At 46.5% G+C, this 26,752-nt stretch overlaps 1 protein-coding gene across 1 annotated transcript in view; it reads left to right on the top strand.

Moving 5' to 3' along the window:
* CCDC88A (coiled-coil and HOOK domain protein 88A) overlaps window positions 1-26,752 on the top strand; it is an 888,939-nt gene that overhangs the window by 575,909 nt on the left and 286,278 nt on the right. The gene's annotated exons all lie outside the window — the stretch shown is intronic.

The following is a 26,752-nucleotide window of genomic DNA, read 5'->3' as shown; positions in this document are numbered from 1 at the left end:
CTGCTTCTTTGTCTCTATTCATTGTCTTACTCTTTTTGAATTGTCGATGTGCCCTGGGCTGCCCCCTACTTTGAAGAATATACTAAAAGAAGATGGCCGGTGAATATGTAGGGAAATGGCGCCCTAAGGGAAAGTTCACAAAATAATATGTCTGATTAATTGTAAACGGTAGCGGTCCTGGAGAGGTAGAGAGAACCACCCTCCTCCCTAGCATGCAGTCAAAGACAACAAACCAAAATATATGTAGTCCCCCAGCACACACAGATAAAAGCAATACAAAGTATAAACAGAAGTAAGTGTTAATTTTCTTTGCCTTTAGTTGTTTATTGTCCTTTTTGTTCGACCATATTACTTCAAAGCCTTAGACATAGCCAACGTGTGTTTCGTCGCACTGTTGGGAGAATTGTCCCGCGACTTCCTCAGGGTTAAAAGAAGTATAACAATGAGAACTACTATAGCGGGATATGTGGTACTGTTATTTTGTTGTAATCACCACATAGTGACTTTAGTTGTGATGGTGCCCAATGTTTGGGCAATGCTGGAGCACATTTGTGCGGTGGAAACCCATGAGCAAAGTCAAAATGTCTCAATATTTAAGTTCAAACATAACTTGCATTTGCTGGGAATTGTAATCGTGACATTTATTAAAACAGATTCTGTATCATTAGCCATTAATCAAAGTGAGTGTTACGCGTACATTTATCACGTTTCAAACATAAAACACTGATATTGTATATCTAAGTAAAGTATATATAGCGTCATCTCTAAACATAATTGTAATCAACACTGTGCAACCTTAATTGTGTTTTGAGCATACAGTGATAAGTAATGTGCATTTACAATACCTAAACCTTCATTACATGATACTTGATGCGTAAAACGATAATAGCAAAAACTGAGTGTCAATAAAGTTATGTGGAAGAGGATTTGTTTGAGGTCAAGTCCAGAATGGGTCAGTATGTAAGATACTCCTACCTCCCTGTCTGTTGTAATCCCGTCCAGAAGGTGCCAATATTGTTAATGAATATATTATTTGTTTCAGGTCCCCAATTTTTCTTGAAATATCCAAAATAAAAATCCAGTTCTGCTCTGTATTGAGTGCCACATATAAGTGAAAATCCCCACATGTGTACCCGTTCCTTAAAAGGAAAAGTAGAAAGGGAGCCCCCATCAACATCCTATTGATATCAGCTTCAATGCCAACTGGGAAAGTATTCATCAGTGTCACCACAAACAAAGTAACAGTCAAGCGCTTACCTGTGTATTAGGAGGACCTATTGCTTCCCGCAGGTAGTATTCCGTCTACTGAGTAAGTGAGTACTTCCATGTATAACTTTGCTCACGGTGTGATAGAAAGTGTGATGGGACTGCCTGTTCAGGGACCTCAATCCGTTACACTGTGCGGCCGCCATTGTTAAATGTACAAATACCTATTTGATCTGTAATGTTAAATCCTATGTTCGAGGCATGTGGGCTGCTGAATTCATATCTGTGCATAGATCGCCGCCTAGTGTTGGGTCCGGATGATTGCACATTTTTGTCCTGGAAGAGTCTTCGAAGCATCCTGAGATGGGTGACTCCTCCCCTGGACCACAGTGCGCATGGGCATCCTCTCCATCCCCAGATTGTTTTTTTCCGCCATTGGGTTCGGATGCAACTATCTTAGCTCAACTTCGGAATACTTAGTTTAGGCCAAAAGGCCTATAGTTTTCGTCGGTACAGTTACCGTTCGGTGTCGACTACTAGTCCTAGTGCTCCACACCCTTTTTCAAACTTTCGATTCGACTTGGTCAAAACTTCGACGCTCCATCGACGATGGAATCGAGAACTCCGTTCAAGAGGTGTCCGTTGTGCCACGCCAAGTACCCTCACATCGACGTCCACCCGGTCTGTAACAAATGTCTCTCGCCGGATCACGACGAATCAAAATGCATGGCCTGCGCACGGTTCCGATCCAAGAAAACTCTACGGAACCGACGGGCAGCGAGACTCGAGGCGCAGCAGGCGGCGCCCGCACCCACCAACATATTCAGCACCGAGGACGAGGACGCCGAGAGCGTGGAAGAAATACTATCTAGCCCCGCTTCGGAGCATGGTTCCCAATCGACGACGATGACGAAGAGCTCTTTCGACGTGAAGAAGCCGTCGACGAGGTAGGGGACATCGACAAAGCCTATGGGGCTGAAGAAGACAGCTCTCCCGAGGAGTTAGGCCAATCCGTCGAAACGGAGGCCGAAATTAGTCGTCAGGCTCCGGTCGAGGGATCGCCTTCGGGCCTTACCCAAGACCTAATCCATGGTTCCTCGGCCCCGCCTTCCGGCCCGGCACTGAACACTATGCAAGAGCCAATATTACCCAAGACGACCGGGTTGTTAAACCCAAAAACATCCATCGCTCCAGTCCCTTCAAAATCGAAAGCGAAACTGGTGGTGGTCAGATCAATGGCGTCGAAACAGTCCGCTGGCCCGGCACCGACGCCGAAAAAAGTCGTCGGCTCCGAACGCGTACAGAAAGACTTCGGTGCCGAGCTCACCGCAGCAGACGCGGTCGACGCTCAGAAGAGGCGCGCCCTCGTGCACCACAAGGCACCGACACCTTCGGCGCCGACACCGAAGCCCGTCGCCTCCGCAGTCAAAATGGCCGCCTCGGCAACGTCGACGCCTAAAGCACCGATGCCGAAGAAGTCCTCGACTACGTCGACTATCGATGCATCCCTTCAGGCCAGTGACCCCCGTCCGACAAAAAAGTCGGGGCGGCCTCCACACCTACTACCAAGATACCCACCAAACCACCATCTCAGTTTGCTGTGCAGCAGGTCTCTGCCTCCCTTCAACGTATCCGGGACCAGGTAGCCCTCCACTCTACCTTGGGTCCCCACACTACCTCACCCGGTACAGTGCACTCGGAGCCCACCAACATCACCTTTGGGCTGCCACCGACATCGGCACCGAAACTTTTTCAAATTCGGACACGTGTCCTCCACACACAGTCTACGGCCTCTGGCCTAACGGAACACGACCCTTCAGGGCCACAGTTTATCGACGCCAACACTGGCAGGCTCATGCTCCACAAGCGCAAGATCACGCCAGTCAGGGAAGAGGTGCCATATAAAATTCCTCTCAAACGCAAGCTACCGGCGGAGCAGGAGCCAGTGTTGCAAGAACACTTCCATCCCCTCCGCAGTCCTTTTCTCCTACCCCTTCTGAATCGGACACAATGCAGGAATATGGTGGGGACGATACCATCTACCCCGGGGACGCAGATCCCGATGACACACAGGATCCTGATCAGGCATGGGATGACCCCACAGACCCAAGTGTCACGCCACATGCTCAGGATGCGCAACGCTACAATATTAAAACTTCTCCTACAGAGGACACGGCCGCATTTAATGCCCTTATCGAACGGGCAGCTGCTCATCATGGGGTGGAACTGCACTCTGACGCCATTGAGGAGGACTTCCTGCTTGACACTTTCGCATCATCGGAAAGAACTGTCAAGACTCTGCCCATGCTTAAAGGGGTTCTGAAGCCTGCCAAAGACATTTTCAGGGACACCACAAGAGCCCGTGTGTTAAACCCAAGGATTGAAAAGAAATATAAACCTGCATCTGGTGACCCTAAATACATTAGGGGTCAGTTGCCATTAGACTCTATGGTGGTTGCCAACGCTCGCAAAAGAGCCCACTCACAGACAACTGGTGATGCTCCTCCCCCCGACAAAGAGTCAAAGGTCCTTGAAACATCGGGCAAACGTGTGGCAGCGCAAGCAGCCAATATCCTGCGCATCGCAAATACACAAGCACTCCTGGCACGTTATGACAGGTCACATTATGACACCCTAGAGTCACTGCTCCAACACCTACCAGAGGAGTATAAAGAGTCAGCAGAGCTCCTCATTAAAGAAGGACAACTCCTCACTAATGCGTCCATCAAATGCGCCCTAGACGCAGCTGACACAGCGGCCAGGGCAATAAACACAAGTGTCATGTTACGACGCCATGCCTGGTTACGCATCTCAGGCTTCAAACCCGAGATCCAAAACAATATCCTCAACTTACCGGTTAACACAGAATTTTTATTTGGCCCAGACGTTGACACTACCCTAGAGAAAATAAAAAAAGACACAGATACTGCCAAATCTATGGGGGCGCTACAAAGCCAACAATTTCGTAGTGGCTCCTTTCGTCGCACTGGAAATAGGGGAACGTCAAGGGGCCAGGGGTCACAACAACAGTATGCTAAAGGTAGCACACAGACCACCAACGACAAAAACAACAGGGGTGGATATCGTGGATCCAGCGCCAAGGGTAGGGGACGTGGATATGGCAACACCAGGTCCTCCCCAAAAAACAACAGTGACGCCCTCTCCCTACCCCCCGACCACTTAACACCTGTCGGGGGACGACTCCAGCTGTTCCTGCCCGCATGGAAGAACATCACCACGGACAGGTGGGTCAGGGACATCATTCAACATGGGTACTGTCTGGAACTAACTTCCACTCCACCCAACATACCACCAAAGCACCGTCCTATGTCAGCCGAACACTTAGATTTACTCCAGCAAGAAGTGCTTGCTATGCTCGCAAAAGGGGCCATAGAAGTAGTGCCCACCGCCCAGCAGGGCACAGGAGTGTACTCTCTGTACTTCTTGATCCCAAAAAAGGACGGCTCGCTCAGACCTATCCTAGACCTGCGACCCCTAGACCTATATATACTGTCGGAGCATTTCCATATGCTCACCCTCCAACAGGTTCTACCACTACTCACTCAGGGGGATTTCCTAGCTACACTAGACCTGAAGGATGCATACTTCCACATACCAATACACCCTTCACACAGGAAATACCTCAGATTCACTATTCAAGGGAATCACTATCAGTTCAAAGTTCTCCCCTTCGGAGTAACAACAGCACCCAGGGTCTTTACCAAGTGCCTGGCAACAGTGGCCGCACATCTGCGAAGACAAAATATTCACGTCTTCCCTTATTTGGACGACTGGCTGGTTCAGGCCAAATCAGCGCAACAATGTGCCGCCCACATGTCCCACACCATTCACCTTCTTCACGATCTGGGATTCTCACTAAATTACCCAAAGTCAAGTCTCCAACCTGCGCACGTACAACAGTACTTAGGCGCTACAATCAACACTCTGGCTGCCACAGCTCAGCCAACTTTAGTGAGAATCAACAGCATGCAACTGCTGATCTCACAATTCAAACCTCAACACTCCCTGCCGGCGCGAGTGTTCATGCAGTTGATAGGCATGATGGCCTCCTGCATCTTCATAGTCCCACACGCGAGACTACACATGCGCCCGCTTCAGGAGTGCTTAGCACGTCAGTGGAATCAGGCTCAAGGACAGTTGAAAGACCTAGTGTTGGTGAGCGGTCGGGCATACAACTCTCTGCATTGGTGGAATCCACAAAACCTTTGCAAGGGCCGACCGTTCCAAGAGCCTGTTCCACAAATAATACTGACAGCGGACGCGTCTCTCCAGGGATGGGGAGCTCATGTACTCAATTACACAGTGCAGGGACTATGGACTACACAACAAAAGAAGATGCACATCAACCTTCTGGAACTGATGGCAATCTTCCTGGCAATGAAAGCATTCAAAGTACACCTGTGCAACAAGGTCGTGTTGATCCGGACGGACAACATGACTGCCATGTACTACATACAGAAGCAGGGAGGAACACACTCTCCACAGTTGTCTCATCTGGCTCAGAGCATGTGGAAGTGGGCCATTCAGAGGAACATATTCCTCATGGCGGAACACCTCCCAGGCAAAGACAACCAGATGGCGGATCTGCTCAGCAGACACAGCCACCAGATGCACGAGTGGGAGTTACACCCATCAGTGCTCCAACCGTACTTCCAGCAGTGGGGTCATCCAGAGATAGACCTATTCGCCACAAGGGAAAACGCAAAATGCCAAAGCTTTGCCGCCAGGTTCCCACATCCACAGTCGCAGGGCAATGCGATATGGATGAACTGGTCAGGCAGATTTGCGTACGCTTTTCCCCCAGCGCCGTTGATACCGCTAGTGGCACGCAAACTGCGACAGCACTCTCTGACACTCATCCTGGTTGCTCCAACATGGGCACGCCAGCCATGGTACACCACCTTTCTGGAACTTTCCGTGGTGCCGCATCAAAGGCTGCGGATCAAACCCGTGCTTTTGACGCAGAACCATGGAGAAATTCAACACCCAGATCCGCAACAGCTGAACCTGGCAATCTGGCTCCTGAAGTCTTAGAGTTTGGCTACCTAAACCTGCCACCTGACTGTATGGAGATCATTAAGGAAGCTAGGAGACCCACTACCAGAGCTTGCTATGCAGCCAAATGGAAGAGGTTTGTCATTTATTGCAACAACAACCACATTAACCCGCTAGACGCATCTATTCAGAACATAATCTGCTATCTATTACACCTATACCGATGCAATCTGGCATACACCTCAATACGTGTCCATTTAACAGCAATAGCAGCCTACCTCCAAAACAGGCAGCACCTCTCTTTATTCAGAGTGCCTGCCATCAAAGCCTTCTTGGAAGGACTTAAACGGGTGATTCCCCCAAGGCACCCCCCGGCACCGGTGTGGAACCTCAACTTGGTCCTCACCAGACTAATGGGTCCACCCTTTGAACCTCTCCATTCTTGTGAGATTCAATTCCTCACCTGGAAAGTGGCTTTCCTGGTTGCCATCACTTCCTTAATGAGAGTTAGTGAACTCCAGGCACTAACCATTCAGGAGCCATTTATACAAGTTCACGCAAACCGGGTCGTACTACGTACCAACCCCAAGTTCATGCCTAAAGTAATATCGCAGTTCCACATGAACCAAACCATTGAACTGCCGGTTTTCTTCCAAAACCCACAAAATGTCGCTGAGAGGATGCTCCACACACTAGATGTCAAAAGGGCCCTCATGTACTATATTGACAGAACTAAAAACTTTAGGAAGACTAAACAACTCTTCGTTGCCTTCTCTCCACAACACAAAGGCAACGCCATTTCCAAAGCAGGTATAGCCAGATGGATCGTTAAATGTATCCAAATTTGTTATCAAAAAGCTAAACGCACATTAACGATTCCACCACGAGCCCACTCCACACGGAAGTTAGGGGCGTCCATGGCTTTCCTGGGAAACATTCCTTTACAAGAAATATGTAGAGCAGCCACATGGTCCACTATACATACATTTACCAAACACTACTGTGTAGATGTACACTCAAAACAGCAGGCTGCTGTAGGACAGGCTGTTCTCAAAACTCTTTTTCAGACTGCTGCAGCTGGCACGGGTGGCCGCCGCCAATAGGAGGTACTGCTGTGTATTCTATGCACAGATATGAATTCAGCAGCCCACATGCCTCGAACTGAATATGCTACTTACCAGTATGCATCTGTTCTTGGCATGTAGGGCTGCTGACATTCATATCGCCCACCCTCCTCCCCGGCGCCTGTCGCAGCTGCAGCTCTCAGACTTACTGTATAGCATGGTCATCACTTCCTGTATCTACTCCATCACTGCCACAATGGCGAAAAACAATCTGGGGATGGAGAGGATGCCCATGCGCACTGTGGTCCAGGGGAGGAGTCACCCATCTCAGGATGCTTCGAAGACTCTTCCAGGACAACAATGTGCAATCATCCAGACCCAACACTAGGCGGCGATCTATGCACAGATATGAATGTCAGCAGCCCTACATGCCAAGAACAGATGCATACTGGTAAGTAGCATATTCAATCTGTTCATTGTGAGGGCATAATAAGAATCTCTTACTAAAAGGCATGTTCATAATAGGGTGTTATTACTCAAAATTGTCAAATAAAGTCCTCTTCAGAGTTATAAGGTTCGGTCGTAATAACTCCAGCTAGTGGCCAATATCAGTCAAGCCGCACTGTATCCGGAGGGCAGAAAAACCCGAAACTGAATATAGTCTCACAGTATAAAAAACCTGATGAGTAGTGTGTGTCCTAGGGGCATCTCGCCCATATGAGCAGAGATTACCCCATAAAGTAGTGTAAGAGGTGAAACAAGGGAAATAGTAAATATAGTCGACTGGTGTAACATCATTTGATATTTGTGGCGCTGTGACATAACATTCTGAGTAGCTCTATTGAAAACATATCGAATTATCATGATTATAAGGTATATTGAGTCTGAGCAACTTTTTCCTTTAACAGTATATTCTCATCTACAGAATCTGTATATACTAAACATTATTGAACAGATCGTAACGAGTGAATCCAATAAACTCTGTTCAGGTAGAATATGATTATATGGTGTAACAATAATAGTATAGGTTTTTAAACATAGTACATCATCAGATTCAACATAATTAAGACTCCGTGCTCACGGTGATTGTTTTAGATACAGTCACTTCATCGTAACAAGGGCAGAAAGCATTCATCAGTCCCTACTATTCAGTTACCCAGGAAGTATTACATTTCATGGTCTATATTGAGTCCAGTTTCAACGCTTCTTCAATCGTAAGATCCATAACGCTTCTCTTCTACGTAGTGTCAATTCCCTGCCCCCCCTTTCCCCGGGGTCTCGGTGTGTGTTCAATTCCGTAAAAACTGAAAATCCTATATCTAGCTTGAGAAGGAAATTTCGCTGTGTGTAGCTATAAGATATCTGACATCCTCCTGCTTTACAACCCTCATATGTTCAACAATTCTATCTTTAAGGGCTCTGATTTTGCTGCCCACATATCTCTTCTCACATTTGCATTCTATGATGTACATCACAAACTTGGTGTTACAGTTTATACTTGATACTATTGCGTACATTTTCTTAGTAGGGCCCTCAAATTGTTTCTTTTATTTATGCCCCCGTTTGCATACTGCACAGTGGCCACATTCGAAAAATCCTAATGTGTGTGGTGTCAACCAGTATCCTTGTTTTCAGGTATCGGATAGCTTGGTCTTCGTAGATTCCTAAATCATCTGGCCTTACGGTAAGTGATGTCTAGCCTATTTGAAATAAAGCCATCCAGTGTTTTATCTGCCTTGAGTACATGCCAATGTTTCTGTAAGCTCTGCACTAATGTGTTGGATAGTTTAGTGTAATCCATAATTAGACAAATGTTGTCTTTATGATTAGCTTTCTTGGTGTGTTCCCCTAACGTATCCAGTCTGTCTATGTTAGAAACTGTGTTTGGCTCTTGACAAAGGGTTCCTGTCATATCCTTTCCTCTCAAATCTTGAGATCATATCCTGGGTACATTCTTTAAATTCTGGTTCAAAACTGCAGTTTCGTCTTGCTCTTATCCGTTCGCCATATGGAATGGCCCCATTTTAATGTTTGGGATGTGCACTCGATGCAAATAGAATAGCATTGCAAGAGGTAGGTTTGCGGTATAGTCTGCTATGTATCTTGTTGTTGTGAATATACAACTCCACATCTATAAATGTGACGTTACTCTGGGTATATTCAAGAGTGAATCTATTGTTTAGTTCATTGATGTTCAAGTGTTCAAAAAATTCATGTAGTTTCTCTGTTGTTCCGGTCCATATCATTAGACAGTCATCTATATATCTCCCCCAGTATCAGATTTAATCATTCCATCATGTGCTATTCAAGCCCCAGTCTCCTCCAGCCACCCCATGAAGAGGTTGGCATACGAAGAAGAGAATCTGGAGTCCATGGCAACTCCCTGAGTCTGTCTGTACCATTTATCCTTGAATAAAACATGTTGTTATCCAAGATAGGTTCTGTCATGTTCATCAGTATCTCAATGTGATCCCACAGGCTAGATGACCTAGCATTAAGAGTACGTTTTAAAGCATGTGGTCCTAAATCACGCTTAATGCTGGTGTATAGGGCAGTAAAATCTAATGGTACTAGTGTAATGCTTGCCTCCCAGTTCAGGTCTGTTAGTATACCTAAAATGTGTTTTGTGTCCTGTATATGTGAGGGTAGGTTATTAACCACAGGCTGTAAGAAGATATCCACATACTTTGAGAGTCTCTCTGTGGGCCCCTAAATTCCTGATATAATAGGTCTAACTAGAGGGAAAGGGAGATCCTTACGTATTTTCAGTGTAGTATACATGCATGGATATTTGGGATGTTCTACTCTTAGATATGTGTAGTCATCATCGTCCATTAAGCATAGATGGTGCCACTGCTACAAATGTCGATTGATATTATCCGTCAGACTCCATATCGGATTGGCAGGTAAGATTTCATAACAATTAGGGTCATTTAATTGTTAATGAATGTCTTGTTTGTAATCTATACTATTCATGATTACGATGTTCCCACCCTTGTCATCCTTCTGTATCACAATATCTTTGTCCGTCATAAGAGTGTTAAGTGCCTCATGCTCTCTCTCTCTTGGCGAGGTTGTTAGTTTTGTTAACAGAGTCTTTTTTTGTCATCATGTCTATCCAGATACCATAGTATCAATTTGTGGAAAATATCCACATTGTTACCCATGTGTAAATTAGGTGTCCATCTGGATTTTTCTTTCAGACCACTAGTAACAGTAGGGTCCATTTGTACATTGAGATCCTTTAGTATCATGCGGGTTGTGGATGGGTCGCCCTCATAATCCGATATGGATAACAACATTTTTGTATCAAGTACATCTTGTATTGATAAGTCGCTAGATGCAAAATCTTGTTGCCTCAAAGTCAGATCTTTATTAGAAGGAGGATTGATCTCAAAGTATTCCTTAATCCCTAGATGTCTCATGAATTTGAACAGGTCAATTTTCAGTTTACAAATGTTCCCCATGTTACTGGGGCAAAATCCCATACCCTTAGTGAGTAATGATATCATGTCTGGAGTTAAGTGTTTGTCAGTCAGATTGATTACAGAGACATCCCCTAATTCCTTTTATCCCAAGACGTGGTCTTCACCCCTTTTCGTACCTCTGGTTGTGCCCCCTCTCTTTCCCCTACTGGTCTTCCTGTGGGTTCAGTACGTCTGTTCTGATCTCAATTTCCTCTCTTAATTCTCATGACTTCTCAAAAAAATTATTTTCGATAGCTAGACTACTTTTTTTTTTTTGAACCATATTTTATTGGTATTTATGCTACAGCATTGCTTACATTTGCAATGTACACTTGTACTGATACATTCGTGGTGTATTTCCCCTCCAAACTGTTTCATGATAAACTAACCCCCCTCCCCCCTTGAGTTGCTTGCTATTAGGTAAAACCCGGGATTCTGTCCAAGGAGATGAGCAGATTTAAGGTCCCTGGGAGGCAGTTGGTGCCGTGCTGTGTCTCTCAGGTGTTTGGAACGGGTTGCACTAATTGCCCGCCTTCTGGGTCCGGTGTTGCCACTCTCGAAGCGGTGTTAGCATCTCCGTCAGCTACCACTAGTTCCCCCACAAGATCCTCCCAGGCTCTGGTCCTTGTCATTTTGCCTATTCCCCTGCTAGCCTCTCGGAGTAACAGTCTCCCCTCCTGCCCTGCCCATCTCTCGAGCTCTCTTCTCCAAGTGGCGAGTCTGGGCCCGCCCGGCGTCTCCCAGTTCCTGGCGATCTCTCTCTTAGTTAAAGTATAGGCAAGGTCTTGAAACTTCCCTGTCACTCTGTTCCTAGCCGTGTGAGGGAACCACCCTAAAAGGAAGTGTTCTGGGGTCTGTGGGAGTTCTTTGTCAATCAGGTCGCTGATTGTCTGTCCGATTGCCCCCCAGAATGGTAGCAGCGTGGGACAACTCCAGAACATATGGAGTATGTGAGCCTCCCTCTCCCCACACCTGGGGCAAGCCGCAGAGTCCACACCAAAGTACCTTCGAATGCGAACTGGCGTCAAGTATGCCCTATGCAGCACATAGTAGTTAATCAGCTTGAAGCGCGCGTTCCAAGATAATTTCGGGGCGTGTTCTAGGATTTTGTCCCAGTCTTTTTCGGGTATTGGTTTGCCAATGTCCTCCTCCCATTGCTTTTGCAAGCGCTCTAGCGGCTGTTGCATGTCCCGCCTTATTGCCTTATACAGACAGGACACCGTCTTGATCCTTCCTGCTGATAGCGCCGTGGGGGAGGTGTAAAGGAGCCGTGCCCATGTTAGGAAATCCTCCCCCAGCCCCATCCTGATTAAGACCTCGTATAAATATTGCCACTTCAAGCTATCGAACACCTTTTCGATATCTACTGCGAACACTGCTGCTGCTTGTTTATCATACCCCTTTAAATCCATTACTGCCAGGAGCCGCCAGATATTGATGGCCGTGTTCCACCCCGGGATGAATCCTGCCTGGTCTGTGTGCACCAGTAGAGGCATGTGTGGCAGAAGACGCGTCGCTAGTATTTTGCTGAGAATCTTATAATCCATGTTGAGCGTGGACAGTGGCCTGTAGGCCGTATCGTCATGGGGTTCCTTCCCAGACTTGGGTATGGGGATGATAAGGTCCTCTCTGGCACTCTCAGGCAGCTCCCCCAGCTCTCGGGCCCCCTGGTACATCGCAGCTAGCTGTGGGAAAATCTCTTCGGCATATGTTGCATAAAATTCAGCCGGGAAGCCATCAGTGCCCGGGGCCATCTCCCGCTGGGTAATCTCAGCTCCGAGTAAGCCCGCCACTTCAGGGGTCAGTACTTTTAACGGCAGGTCAGCCAGATATTCCCTGATGACTACCGGTTCGCAGATGCGCGTCTTCGTGTAGAGGTTGCCATAATATCGCGCAAAGATCCCATTAATTTCGTCTGGCGCATATCGTCTGACCCCCCATTCGTCTTCTATCTCCACTAGCGGGGCACCCCTGTTTGTCGGGTTCGTCAGCCACCCTAGGAGTGAGCCTGACCTGTCCCTTTCAGCATGCGTGCGATCTAAATACTTCTTATAATCGAATCTGCGAAGCCTCTCCGTGCACCACGCCACTGTCGCGGTCACCCGGAAGAGGACTGGAAACTACACTACCCAGAAAACCCTGGGGCGAGTCGGAAGGACTCGCGTCGTCCTAGTCAGAGTCAACAGACTCCATAAAACACCGCCTCCTCCTAGAGGAGGCGCTTGACAATTTGAACCCAGTTACGGTTTTACTGGGGAGGAGAGCCTGCTGGGGTCGCCGAGAGAGCGTTCCGATCACCGCCGAAGTGAACACCGAGAAACCAGGACACCTAATTCCCCGAGACTTGCTGCCGACTAAGGTCGCAGCGAACATCCGTTTTTCCCGAGACTGTTGCCGACAAAGGAAACACGTTGGACACCGGCAGACACCTGTGGCTCCAAGACACCTACAGGTAACCCGTACTGTGGCTGGGAGGGAATACCGAAGTTCCTCTTCGCCTTGGGTGCTCCCACTGTGAAGGAACAGCGGTGGAGCGCATTTGGGTGTGTAATCCCATACGGAGCTGTGAATATAACAGCGCCGAGAGGGGCAAGTCGCCGGATTGTAGGGGGCTGGAGTGCCCTCCCTTGTCTTCTCTCCTACACTTCTAACTACTGAGGGTATTCAGTAGCATTCCTTGTTTGATTTATATCCATACTGTTGTTTTATCCATACTGTTGTTTTACCACGTTAGTGGTTCCCTGGGGCTTGATACGGAAAGAGGATACTGACAGTAGAAGCGGTTGGATACCTCTTCCTACATACTGCTAGAACTAACGAACAAAAACAGTGAGTACAGTTTAGTGGGTTTAGCGTTTGTAGGCTTATGTTTATCTAGTTATGGTGCCTTGTTACTAGCTTCCTGTTTTCTTGTTCGTAGTGCCAAGCCCAGGAAACCTCCTTGAGCAAGTCCCTGATCTGCAATCTCCAAGGGTTTCACCTGTACCTCCACATCAGCCGTTATCCTTTTTCCTCCCCTTTTTCTCCAGAGTGCTCCCTCACACTACTTAGGTTTTCTTCCTTGGTGAGTGGTAGCAGTAGGGGGAAGAAGGGGGATAGTCAACGTACACATCGTTCCTGCTGGCCGGCTCAGGTTAGTGGCTTGTTGTAGTATACTGCTGACACTCTGACCCATTTGTGACAGCCACTTCCTCTTTGGCGTCTAAGAGCGCCACGTGTAGTACTGGATGTCCCGGCCTCTGGCGTTCTGTGTCTCTCAGAGCCGACTCTACCTCCTCCACTTCACGGGTGAGGACGCGCCAAACCCCGGTGACCCGTGCTATACACTGACCCCTCAAGACCACCTTGAACGCGTCCCACTCTACATTCTGGGACCCAGCCGTGCCCACGCTATTTTGAAATTAGTGCTTTATTTCGCCTCTGACCCCCTCTCTGAAGACCTGGTCTTCCAGGGTGTCTGGACGGAGCCTCCAAGTAGGAATTGCTGCCGGCGTGTGCGCCCATTGCAGCGACATCAGCAGTGGGTTTTGATCCTATATGGTGCGCGCAAGGTACTCTGCGCTTGTGACATGGCGTTGGACATCTGCCAAGCAGAGGAGGGCATTTAGGCGTGCATGTCCTTCATGGACCACTGAGAAGTTGGAGTAATCCCTCCCTTGTGGGTTCAGGGTGCGCCAAGAGTCGATCAGTCCCCAGCTCCGCCTCCACGCTGTGAATGCTTGGGAGGCATGCGCCGCCTGGGAGTTTTGCAATGGGGGGTGGAATCTGTCCAGCAGCATATTGTCCACGCTATTGAAGTCGCCCCCAGTTATGACCGTAGCCGCAAAGTATTGCGCTAATCTGTGGGGTTCAATGTCGCAAAAAAGGCGGGTTGATCTACATTGGGGGCATAGACGCTAACTAAGCTGATCTCTCGGCCCTCTAGCCTCCCCTTTACTGCTACATAGCGTCCCTCCGGATCCACCACTGAGGATAACAACTGAAACGGCACTCCTGCTTGGATCCATATTAACGCCCCTCTCGCATAGGCCGAATAGGTGGTGTAGTAGAGCTGCCCCTCCTTCTTTTGTGTAGTGCTTGCCCTTCCTTCTGTGTTAGGTGTGTTTCCTGCAGGAGAGCTATCTGGGCCCCCCGTCGTCTAATGTAAGAGAGTACCTTGTGGCGCTTTGTCATGGTGTGCATTCCCCTAATGTTCCACGTTATGCATTTATAGTGTCGTTTATCAGCCATTAATAATGGAGTTGGTACTTCGCCCGCTACCCAGGCGGGACAATTCCACCGGGGCAGTCTCCGTCAGTGTTCGCTTGTTTGTCGCGACCCGATCCACTAGTTTCTTGTGGTCCTCCCTGAGCAATCTCATGTCCAGGCTGAGAGAGTCAATTTTCTCTTCCAGGCGTTCGCTGGAAGTGGTGATGGCTTGCAGTATGACCTGTAGTGTAGGGTCTGCTCGGCGGTCCGTCCTCGTGGCAGACTTCTCGGTCTCGGCTGGGGGTTTGCCCGCCGCCAGGTCCTCCTTCTCCCTCCGTTTCAGAGGCTTCCCCATGGTGTCTTCCCACTCTACTTTGCTTTGGGTGTTACGTGCGCTCATGAGGCATCATCACCCTCCATCGCGAGCGCAAGCTGGGCCCTGTCCACAGGCGCCCCCCAGGCAACTCCCCGGGTGCGCCGGCCGTTCAGATCCTCAGGGCCGTCCGGCGTCGCCGCTGCTCAGTGCACGCCGTCTTGAGCGCGTCAGCGCCTTATGTGGCCCAGCTCCGTTGCTCCTCCGCCCCGTCGCTCGCGGGTGCTGTTCTCAGGGCTTCCCAAGTCCTTTGCCAAGGTCACAATCCCTATAATCTTCAGGGCTCAGGCTAGCGCTCCTGGAGGTCCACAACCCCCTCTGTCCTGTGCACGTGTACCCACTGGACTATGTGAGCGATGGAGTCAGTCTGTTAGACAGTGTCCCGCCTCTTCACCATCAGGGCGCTATTTACTTTGCTCGCCCCAGCTCCGGTAAACCAGGCCGCTCAGCAGTGGTCGCTCCTCATGACGGCCCGGGGAGGCCCTCCGACGCCTTCACCTTCCCTCCTCCCTGCTGGTCTTCCTGCGCTACCCTGCCAGTGCCTCCGAGTTGGCCGCCACTCCTCGCGTTGGTTCACACCCAGGGGACCAGGAGGGGAGCCCCACAGGCCTCAGTCCACGCCGCAGCAGCTACCCAGCCGCTGCCACTGTTGCGTGCCACCAGCGTGACCAAATCTGTTAGGAGCGCACAAGCTCTTCCTGCGCTACCTTCAAGGCCTTCTCGCTGGCCACGCGCACTCCTTCCGTGGTCATTAACGCCCACGTGGCACCACTGTCCAGGACGCGCTCAGTGGGGCGTGTACCGCGTTTACTCTTCAATAGCAGTCCTCCGTCCACTATATTGCCCAGTGTCGAGTCATACCTGATGGGCTGGGGGGAAGCACCACAGGTCCACGGTCGCGCTCCGGCCTTCCTTCAGGCGCTGCCGTCTCGGCGCGCCGCCTTTTTGCCTGCTCCCGGGCGCCGCAAACAGTGCATGTCTGTATCCTCAGCCGGCTCCGAGGGGGGGTCCTGCTGGTCAGTTGCATGGTGCTGGTTCTGAACTGGAGGGGGGCCCTGGCAATCCTTCTTACAAATCCCTCGCGCTGATGTCCTGCACGGCGTCTGAGCTCGTCAGCGCTCACTGGGCGCCGCCATCTTGGCTGTGCACCCGGGCGCGCCCGCCTTTGCTGCTATCGCCCGATCCTGGCCGTTCGGGAGGCGCGCTTCACCTCTGGTGAGTTCCCTCTGCGCTGGCGATTGTGGGGGTGCCTCCTGGGGGTTCAGGCCCTTCGTGGGGCGTCAGGATGATCACAGATGGCGGCTGGCCGACGGGAGCTCCCGAGCAGCGCTGCTCACTCCATCTGCGCCAGGCCACGCCCCCTCGATAGCTAGACTACTTGAAGTGCCCTCCCCCTTTTGAATTCACTCTCATTGGTCATCGGGGTATCAAGTGATGTGGAGCTAGAGCTTACAGAGTGTCCCTCTCCTGGTTTTACTCTAGTGTCTCTAGGGACCAAATGATCGTATTTCTTAGAAAAAGTAACAATCCTTCTGCTATTATAATCATATTTATCCCTCCTCAGTTGTTTGGCTTTCCTTTGTTTTATGTCTCATCATGATATAATTAAGAATTCCATGGTTCTTCTCTGTGGCCTCAAGTTCATAATTTCTAACTCAACTGTGTCTATATCATTTTATAGTCTGGCTACTTTTCTATCAGAGTTTTCAATAAGGATTACCCATTTGTTTGAATCAGCAGTTAGCTCTTTTCCCCAAGTTAATAATAGGTCTTCGTCTAAGTCATCATATGTTGGAATTATCTGAGATCTAAGTCCCCTGGGTACCCTGTTTAGCTTGAAGTATTGTCTTCGTGTAGCACCGTCCCACGATTTTGACATCTTATTCTTTTCAAGTCTCTCTAGTCGTATAAACTTGTCCCTTAGGCGTTCCTTGTATTGTGGGTTTCCACTCCCTACTGTCACGACAGCTGAATTCCCTCTATTCAGGTTGTTAAAAAGGTCTTCTGCTTCTTTGTCTCTATTTATTCTCTCACTCATTTTGAATCGTCAGTGTGCCCTGGGCTGCCCCTACTTTGAAGAATATACTAAAAGAAGTTGAGCAGTGAATATGTAGGGAAATGACACCCTAAGGGAAGGTCCACAAAATAATATTTATGATTAATTGTAAAAGATAGCGGTGCTGAAGAGGTAGAGAGAACCATCCTCCTCCCTATTATGTGGTCAAAGACAGCAAAGCAAAATATTTCTAGTCCCCCAGCATGCAGATAAATTCAATACAAAGTATAAACAGAAGTAAGTGGTAATTTTCTTTGTATTTTGTTCTATATTGTTCTTTTTGTTCGACTGTATTACTTCTTAGACATAGCCAACATGTGTTTTGTCGCACTGACGGGAGAATTGTCCCGTGACTTCCTCATGGCTAAAAGAAGTATAAAAATGAGAACCACTATAGCCTGATATGTGGTTCTGTTATTTAGGTGTAATCACCACATAGTGACTTCAATTGTGTTTGTACCGAATGTTTGGGCAACGCTAGAGCAGAATATTCAATACTCAGAATGTTATGTCACAACGCCACAATTATCAAATGAAGTTACACCAGTCAACTATATTTACTATTTCCCTTATTTCACCTCTTACACAACTTTATGGGGTCAGCTCTGTTCACACTATCTTTCGCAGCCATATGAAAATGAAGTCTGACCGTTGATTCCCTTGTGTTCTACAGCAGCCTCTCTGAGTGTTCTAAAGAACAACGAGAGCGCAAACGTGTTACTTATGACAAACGAATGGCACACCTGAAGCCATGTTGATTGAATCAAACTGGTAAAACTTAAAATATTCAATTTAGAATGGAACAAAACGAGGGGGTTCAGTTTCTCATAGAAATTATAGTTAGTGCTGTAGAAAGAAAAACTAGGACACATTTTAAGTGAGTTCTCAAATATCTTCCTCTTCTATTTCATTAAAACATTCTGACATGCAGACTGAAACATGCACTTTCAGCACATGCACTCATGCAGACTGAAACATGCACTTTCAACACCAGCAGCAGGCTGCCAGTTAACTTCCTTGTGATCAGCAGTATTACTACAGTGTTCTAATGAGCAACTAGAGTGCTACATTCTGAATTTATGTCAAAAGGTGTGGCACATATGAACGCCATCTTGATGGAATAAAAGTAGAAAACTGAAAGGATTTTCTACTGAGGATACTGCAGTAAATGATGAAATTAGGGAACTTCATAACAAATCAGTCTCCCAAGATGGCCCCCGGTGAAAATGAAGCCCAAATATAGCTAAAATATCACTCAAATGTAGCCCAAGTGTAGCCCAATGACAGAAGTGTGCAAAACACTAAATTATTTAGTTTTTTTCATTTTTATATAGCGCAGACTTGAACTAAAGGTATAGAAGTGTTTTACATGAGCATCAGTTACATTACACAAGAACATATTCATTTTGGTATTACGCATGGGGAGAACCACAGGATGTCGAGCTGACGCCAAAACTCGAACCTGGTTCCCTAGTTGCAAAGTCTGCAGCTCTGGGTGTAACGCCACATCCTCTCCCTTAATTGTAAAATATAATCAAGTGATCAACTAGATTAAAAAAACATAAAGATTGCAAATTATTTTAAAATGCTTTGTTGCTATTTGAGAACTCAGAAAATATGTCCTCATTTTAGTTGTTAATAGCACTAACCATAATTTCTATGGGAATAAGACCCTCTCATGGAGGAGGGTGCAGAGGCAACAAGTTGACCACGTTGTGCAGGCGGGAGGGGCAGTGGCAGCACAAAGGACCATGGAGGGCTGGGAAAAGGGGGGCAGGGTCAACAAACCAACCATGCAGTACAGGCAAGAAAGGCTGTGGCAATATAAAAGACCAATGGGGGCAGAAGGATGAGGCAGTGGTAGTACAACCATATATGCCAACAGACCCGAATCAGGCAGGAGACTCCCGACGCTTTTAAGCCCAAAAGGCCTTTATTTTATTTGTCTCCTGCCTAAAACCGCCTCTTTTGCAATGTAAGGCAATGGGGAAAATCAATTCCCATGTTTTTTTTTCAAAATCTCTCTCTTACGAAGTTCAAAATGTTGGCAAGTTTGGTGCATTGGATCACGGAGGGCAGGAGGAATGGGATAGGGATATGGACTCGGATAAGAGAGGGCAGGAGGGAGATGGGCAGGGCACCAAACTAACCTTACAAGGCAGGTGTCAGGTTGCTACAGCACAATACATCTCACAGGGCAAGCGGGACAGCAGTGCACCAAACGGACCGTGGAAAGCAATAGGGCGGGAACAGAACCATGCACATAGACAACAGAGAACAGAAGGGAAGAGGCAAGGGCAGCAAGCTGACCATAGCAGACAGACAAGAGGGGCAGTTGCAGCCTACCGGACCATGAAGGGCAGGAGGGAGGGCAGGGGACCGTCAGCGGACCAAACAAGGCAGGAGGAAGGGGATATGGGTCTGCACATGTAAAACGGAGGGCAGGGGGCAAGCAGGCAGGGCAGGAGCAGCAAGCTAACAATGGAGGGCAGGTGGGATGGGCACTGGAAGCACAACACACAATTTAGGGCAACAGTGAGACTATAATGGCATACAAAGAGACAACAGAAAGAATGTGGGAGGGGGTCAGGGGCTGCAAGCTGACCACACAGGGCAGGTGGGGGGCTGTGGCAGCACAGAAGACCATGCATGGCAAGCAGGAGGGTTAGTGGCAGCACAACAGCCATGGTGGGCAAGTGGGAGGGGTCAGGGGCATGCACAAAAGACCATGGAGGACCCAAAGGAGGGGTAGGGGCTGGACACGGACAAAAGAGGGCAGGGGAAGGAACTTTACAACAGACCATGCAGGGTAGACAGGAGGAGCAGTTGCAGCACAACATAGCATGGAGGGCAGAAGGGAGTGGCAGCAAAATGGAGGACAGGTAGGAGGGAATAGGGGCATGGAACTTGGACAGGCAGGGTAGAGGTGGCAGGGAGAGGCGGCAGCCATCTGACCATGCTAGGCAGGTGGGAGGGGCAGTGGCAACTCATCAGAACACTCAGTAGAAAGGAGAGTGACAGGTCCATGGAATATGGTGGGTAGAAAGGAGTGAGCAGGGGCATGCACACAGATATCGGAGGGCAGGGCGAAGGAGAGTAGGCATAGCAAGCTAAGCACTGAAGCTAAGTAGGAGGACTATGATACTGCATAGAATTGGGGAACGGAAGACACGAAAAGTGGACAGGGACATCGAGCAAAATGGAAGGCAGTGACAGCACATTGGACCATGCTGGGCAGGAGGGAAGGGGCTGGTGCATGGATTCGAACACCAGAGGGTAGGGAGGAGGTGGATGGGGCAGCAGGCTAACTGTTCAGGGCAGGCAGGAAGGGAAGTGGCAGACCAACGGTCACATGCTGTACTGAGGGAACAGGGTCCTGGACATGGACAATGGAAGGCAAGGATGGGGGGGGGCAGGAGCAGCAAGCTTGGGTGGAGGAAGCACAATGCCAGGCCCTATGCTGAACCTCACTCCCACTGTGCATTACAATGGGCATTTTACTTCACATTGGAAAAAAACTTCGAAATTCACTGAAAAAAGGTTACAGGGACATTATAGTTAGGCTCAGATTTTACTAAAATGAAACCTGTGAAATTCAGGAGTTATAGTTACCTGAGCTAACTATAACTCGCATCCCCGCAATTTACTGCTTATGACCTCACATATTATATCTCTCATGACATGGTCAGTGACATCACTGATGACATCTCAAATGACATCATACACAAAATCACCAATGCACCAACTCACACCCCAATAGAACATTTCATATACCTACTCCCACACAACCATTCACAAACCTATTCACAGGCCCATACCAGTACTTACACATCCACTCACTGATTCATAGATCTACACTCAAATCCCCTCACTCACCCATACAGCCACTCATACACCAACTCACTCACTACAGACACTGACATATACACCCATACAGCTACTGACACACTGAGTTAGTCACCCATACAGCCTACTCACACACCTACTCACTCACCCATACAGTCAATCACACAGCCACTTACTCACCCATACAGTTACACACCCACCCAATTACTTACTCATACATATACTAGCATATACTCACTCATCTATACAGTCACTTACACAAGTACACACTCCCCCATAAAGCCACTCTCACATTCACTCACTCATCCATACAGTCTCTCATATACCCCATCACTCACCTATACTGCCTTTCACATACCTAGTTACTCACCCATATACCACTGACACATCCAATCACTCACCAACACAGCCATACACACACTGACTCATCCATACAGCCCCTCACACACATTCACTAACCGATACAGCCACTGACTCACCCACTCACTCATCCATACAGGCGGTCACACACACCCTCACCCACCCACACAGACACTCATACAAGTACTCAAACAACCAATTACCCATACAGCCACTCACATACCCACTCACACACCCATACAGCCACTTAGGCTCCAACTGACAGACTGATTCAAACATTCACACAACCAGTCACTCACCATACATTCACTGAGACACCTAATCACTCACTTATACAGTCAGTCACGCACCCACTGAATCATCCATACAGGCACTCATACACCTACTGATTCACCAATACACCTTGTTATATATATTTAACACTCATAAACTTTTTAAAAACACTCACAGTCACTGGATGATGTCATCAGTGATGTCATTTGAGATGTCACTGTCCATGTCATGAGTGATCTAATATGTGAGGCAACATCAGAAAATCCGAGACATCTTCCAGCAACATTGGCACCTACTACACAGTGATCCCACACTGGGGTTTAGACTACTCAAAAAAACCCTCATCACGTTCTGTAAAGCTAGATCAATGAGGCAGGGCTTAGTAGTCAACAGCCTAGGGAACAAACAACACAAGACATGGTTGAGTGGGAGTAGAGGCTTCAGACGGTGCCATAAATGTAAAGCTTGCAATCATGGTATCAACACTACAGAGGTGCCACTGTCATTTGGGAACAAGAAATGGCAGATTACGAAACCTCTCACATGTAGGGGTGAATATGCTGTATATGTGTTGAGGTGCAGCAGTCAGGAGATATACATAGGCAGCACCTTTCTACGTGCACATCAGCGTGTGTTACAGCATGTTAAAGCTATTAGAAATAAAGATCAGGCATACCCAGTGGCAAGACATTTTGAATTGACCCATGACAGCAACATCAATTATTTGGAATATTTTGTACTGGACCAGGTGCTAAGAGGTTAAGAGGTGGTAATAGAGAAAAATATCTGAGACAGCTGGAATCTAGATACATCATTTGGTTCAATTCAAGGATTCCGAATGGTCTCAACACTGAGTATGACATGCATGTATACCTGTAGAGAAACACATTCAATCTACTTGCAGATACCATTAGCGAATGTTAAAAAGATACGATCGGTTTTAAAACTATTTCTCTCCAGATCCATTCCGTAATTGTTTATGTAAGAATTTAATTCACCTGACGTTTATGCATTGATCAATGTACATGCACTTTATTAGCAATGTTGCCTTATCCAATGTAGTGGTACTTTTAATTTTACAATAACAATGTTAATGTTGTTGGTATGGTCTTTTGATGCATTTAGGGGTGGACTACTCAGTGATAGGTTAAAAAAGGGCACTTGCCCCCAATTCAGAGTATTCCGCTAATTTGCTGTGAATCAAATCCGCAAATGCATATTTTCACTAAAGTATGCTTATACATAAAATTACATCAACATGGTATGTGCAATAGTATGGCAATTTGACATTGAACATTTAGACACTTGTCACTTTATTTATGTATGCATTTGTCTTTCTGCAAAAGCAGTATGACAGTTAAACACTTGCACGTATCACTTTAATAATGAAAATGGCACTGTCACTTTACATTTTTAAATGTCAGGAACATGTATAAATAATTGGTTGATGGCAATAGTAAACGGTTTGACTAAGACAAAGACCGCGGCTGTAGTTGAAACACGTTATTTGTTTTACTGTGAGCAACAATATAGCTGGCTCCAAAAAAGTGAACCCGAGTGTCCTGGAGCTTGTTTTATATGGAAAGCAGGCCTGTTGAGGATATATATATATATATATATATATATATATATATATATATATATATATATATATATATATATATATATATATATATATATATATATATATATATATATATATATATATATATATATATTCACTTAAAAAACCATAGGTTTCACACATGTTATAGTTAGCTGTACATTTCACTCGTAAAAAAACAATGAAATTCCACGTTATAGTTAGATCAGGTATCAGGAGCTTGTTTTATATGGAAAGCAGGCCTGTTGAGGATATATATATATATATATATATATATATATATATATATATATATATATATATATATATATATATATATATATATATATATATATTCACTTAAAAAACCATAGGTTTCACACATGTTATAGTTAGCTGTACATTTCACTCGTAAAAAAACAATGAAATTCCACGTTATAGTTAGATCAGGTAACTATAACTTGCGCGCCCACAATAAACTGCTGATGACGTCACATATTACATCACTCATGACATGGTCAGTGACATCACTCATGACATCAATGATGACATCTGAAATTACACATTGTGGATTGCGGTCGCGCAAGTTATAGTTACCTGATCTAACTATAATGTGGAATTTCATTGGTTTTTTACGAGTGAAATGTACAGCTAACTATAACGTGTGAAATCTATGGTTTTTTAAGTGAATTTGCAAGGTTTTGTAAATGATAATTCCTAACTATAACGTGTGTGAAACCTATGGTTTTTTCAGTGAATTTGTACGGTTTTTTAAATGCTAAGTTATGTATTTTTTTTTTTTTTTTTTTTTCTTGTTTTTCACTGTGCGCACACCCTGCGCGCACGGTGCGCTTCGCGCACAGTGCGCGCGCTGTGGGCGCTCGGTGTGCTTCGCGCACCGAGCGCCCACGTTGCGCAGTCCATGCCGTGCGCGCCTTCCCTTTTTTTACACAGTAACATTTGTTTTTTTCTCCCTTGTGGGTCCTTTAATTTATTTAATAAATGTGATTGTTACTTCTTTATTTTTTTTTTTTTTTTTTTTTCCCGTGCGCGTACGGTAAGCTTACCGTACGCGCACTCCGCAATTTTTTTTTAAAATTATTAAATGTATTTTTCGTACTTTTGGGTCCTTCTTGGACCCCCTGACAAACACTAGGGGGTCTGCAACTCTCTTCGTTGCCCCCTTTTCACGTTCCCCACCTTTGTTTGTCAGTGCGAGAGACAGAAAATGGCGGCCGACACTTCCTGATTTCGACCGATTCGAATGTTTACAGTCATGTAACCACCAATCAGAACTGAGCTCGCGCACGGCACCGTACGCGTACGGTAAGCTTACGGTAAGCGCACGGAGCGCGCTTACAGATATATATATTGATTTAAATGCTATTTTCTCAGGACCTACTGAACAGATTTACACCAGACCTACAAAAGGCACATCCTTGACCTGAGGACTACCTTCCTGCCAAATTTCAAGTAATTCTGTTCAGCCGTTCGGGCTGTAGCTCGGACTAAAGGTCCTATGGGAAAATGCATGGGGAAAACGCGTTTTGGGACCCCCTTTTTTCTCAGCCCCCGCTTGACGAATCCCCCCGAGACTTTCAGGGTAGGAGCGGAGCGTAGCGCCCCATTAGTTTTGAAAATTTCGCGAGGATTCGTCGACCGGCGCCAAAGTTATTCCAAATAGAATGTTGCGGATTTCCTATGGAAACACGGTCCTAACTATAACTATCTACTGGCGACCGCCAGTAGATAATATATATATATAGATATATAAATTACCTACTGGCGGTCGCCAGGTGATAGTTATAGTTAGGACCTAGTTTCCATAGGAAAAGCATTTTTTGTTTTGACGTTGTTTGACCAGTCTGCTTGAAATTTAGCCAAAAAAGTGTCATGTGGGTACTATTGATTGGCAAAGTTTGGGGGTGATCTGTGCAGTTGGGACCGAGAATTTGAGGCTCGAAATAAGGTTGCATTTGTAATGTTTATTCCCATAGGAACAGTTAGCTACCTCTACAGTCCCAACCGCTGAACGGACTTACACCAAATTTGGCAGCGAGGTAGATGTTGGTTCAAGAAAGTGCCTTTTGCTTCTTTGGTGTACATCTGTTCAGTTGTTTTTGAGAAATTGTAAGTTTAAAATTATAGTAATATCTCTGGCCGCTGATATTTCGCAGTGGTTTCGCGATGAATTGTGAATGAACGCATCAAAGGGAATGCTCTGATTGGCTGGACGCAACCTAAATAGAAAGTTGTGGCCGCCATGTTATCTATCGTGAATGGTTCCTGGAGCTGAAAATGTGTGTGAAAGCCCACATAAGAGGTCAGGGTGGAGATACTCGGACCCCATGGTTGAAAAATGGAGGTGTTAGTTACACAAGTTATGTGTCCAAAACGATTTTTTTTAATTGTGCGCGATATTTGCCATGACGTCGGGACCACCAGCGCAACCACCTCGTGTACCGTCGCTGGGACGTCGAGACTACGGATGTCATCGCGAATATTGGTAGAAATATATAAAAATATGTCAGTGAATCATTAAGACACATTGTGTTACATTGAGATTCTGATAAATGTTTTTACAGAGTTATTTAGATAGTGAGTTATCTACTGTGATGGTTTGAATTAATGATACAGTTATAATTTTTTAATGTGAATGTGGCTATTGAATTCCTGCTTTTTTGTTTTCCGTTTTTGCGACAAATCCGTGGGATCGCGATGACCGCTGTCATCGCGATGTCCAGGGTCACCATGAAAATATAAAATAGGTTTTAGAGATGGTTGTTCAAGAAATACACTAGAAAAACATGAGTTTGATGTGTACAGTAATAAACCCATTGTTTGTAAAATACTGTAGTATGTGTGGATATATGTGTTTTGCACTTTATGTGAAAGGTGTAATCATCGCGGTTAACGATGTTGTCACGAAGTCCTGAATAACAGCTAAAATGGAAAATAGGTCTGAAAGATGGTTTTTAAAGAAACTTAATAATAAAATATGAGTTTAAACATTCTTTGAAAGAAGTATGTATATAGTAATGTGTGTAGGGCAATGTTCAGAATGGATTTTTTTACATAATATTTTTGGATGTGTTGGTGGCCATTGAATGCCTGCTTTTGTTTTCTGTTTTCGCGACGTATCCGCGGGGATCGCGACTTCGTCACGAAGATCCCCAAAAATGAAATAAAAAAAACCTTTAGAGAAAAACTTCTCCATATTTCGGGTACTAGGGTGGCTCTGAATAGAGCCGTTCTGTTGGTTGTGTGTATATGACTGCTACACAGAAGACTGGATGCAGTGTTTCAGGTTACTTAGAAACA

Source organism: Triturus cristatus, chromosome 6 (genome assembly GCF_964204655.1).
Source record: "Triturus cristatus chromosome 6, aTriCri1.1, whole genome shotgun sequence".
NCBI classification, from domain to species: Eukaryota; Metazoa; Chordata; class Amphibia; order Caudata; family Salamandridae; genus Triturus; species Triturus cristatus.
The sequence above is the reverse complement of the archived record's forward strand: the minus strand, read 5'-3'. Positions and strand labels throughout refer to the sequence as shown.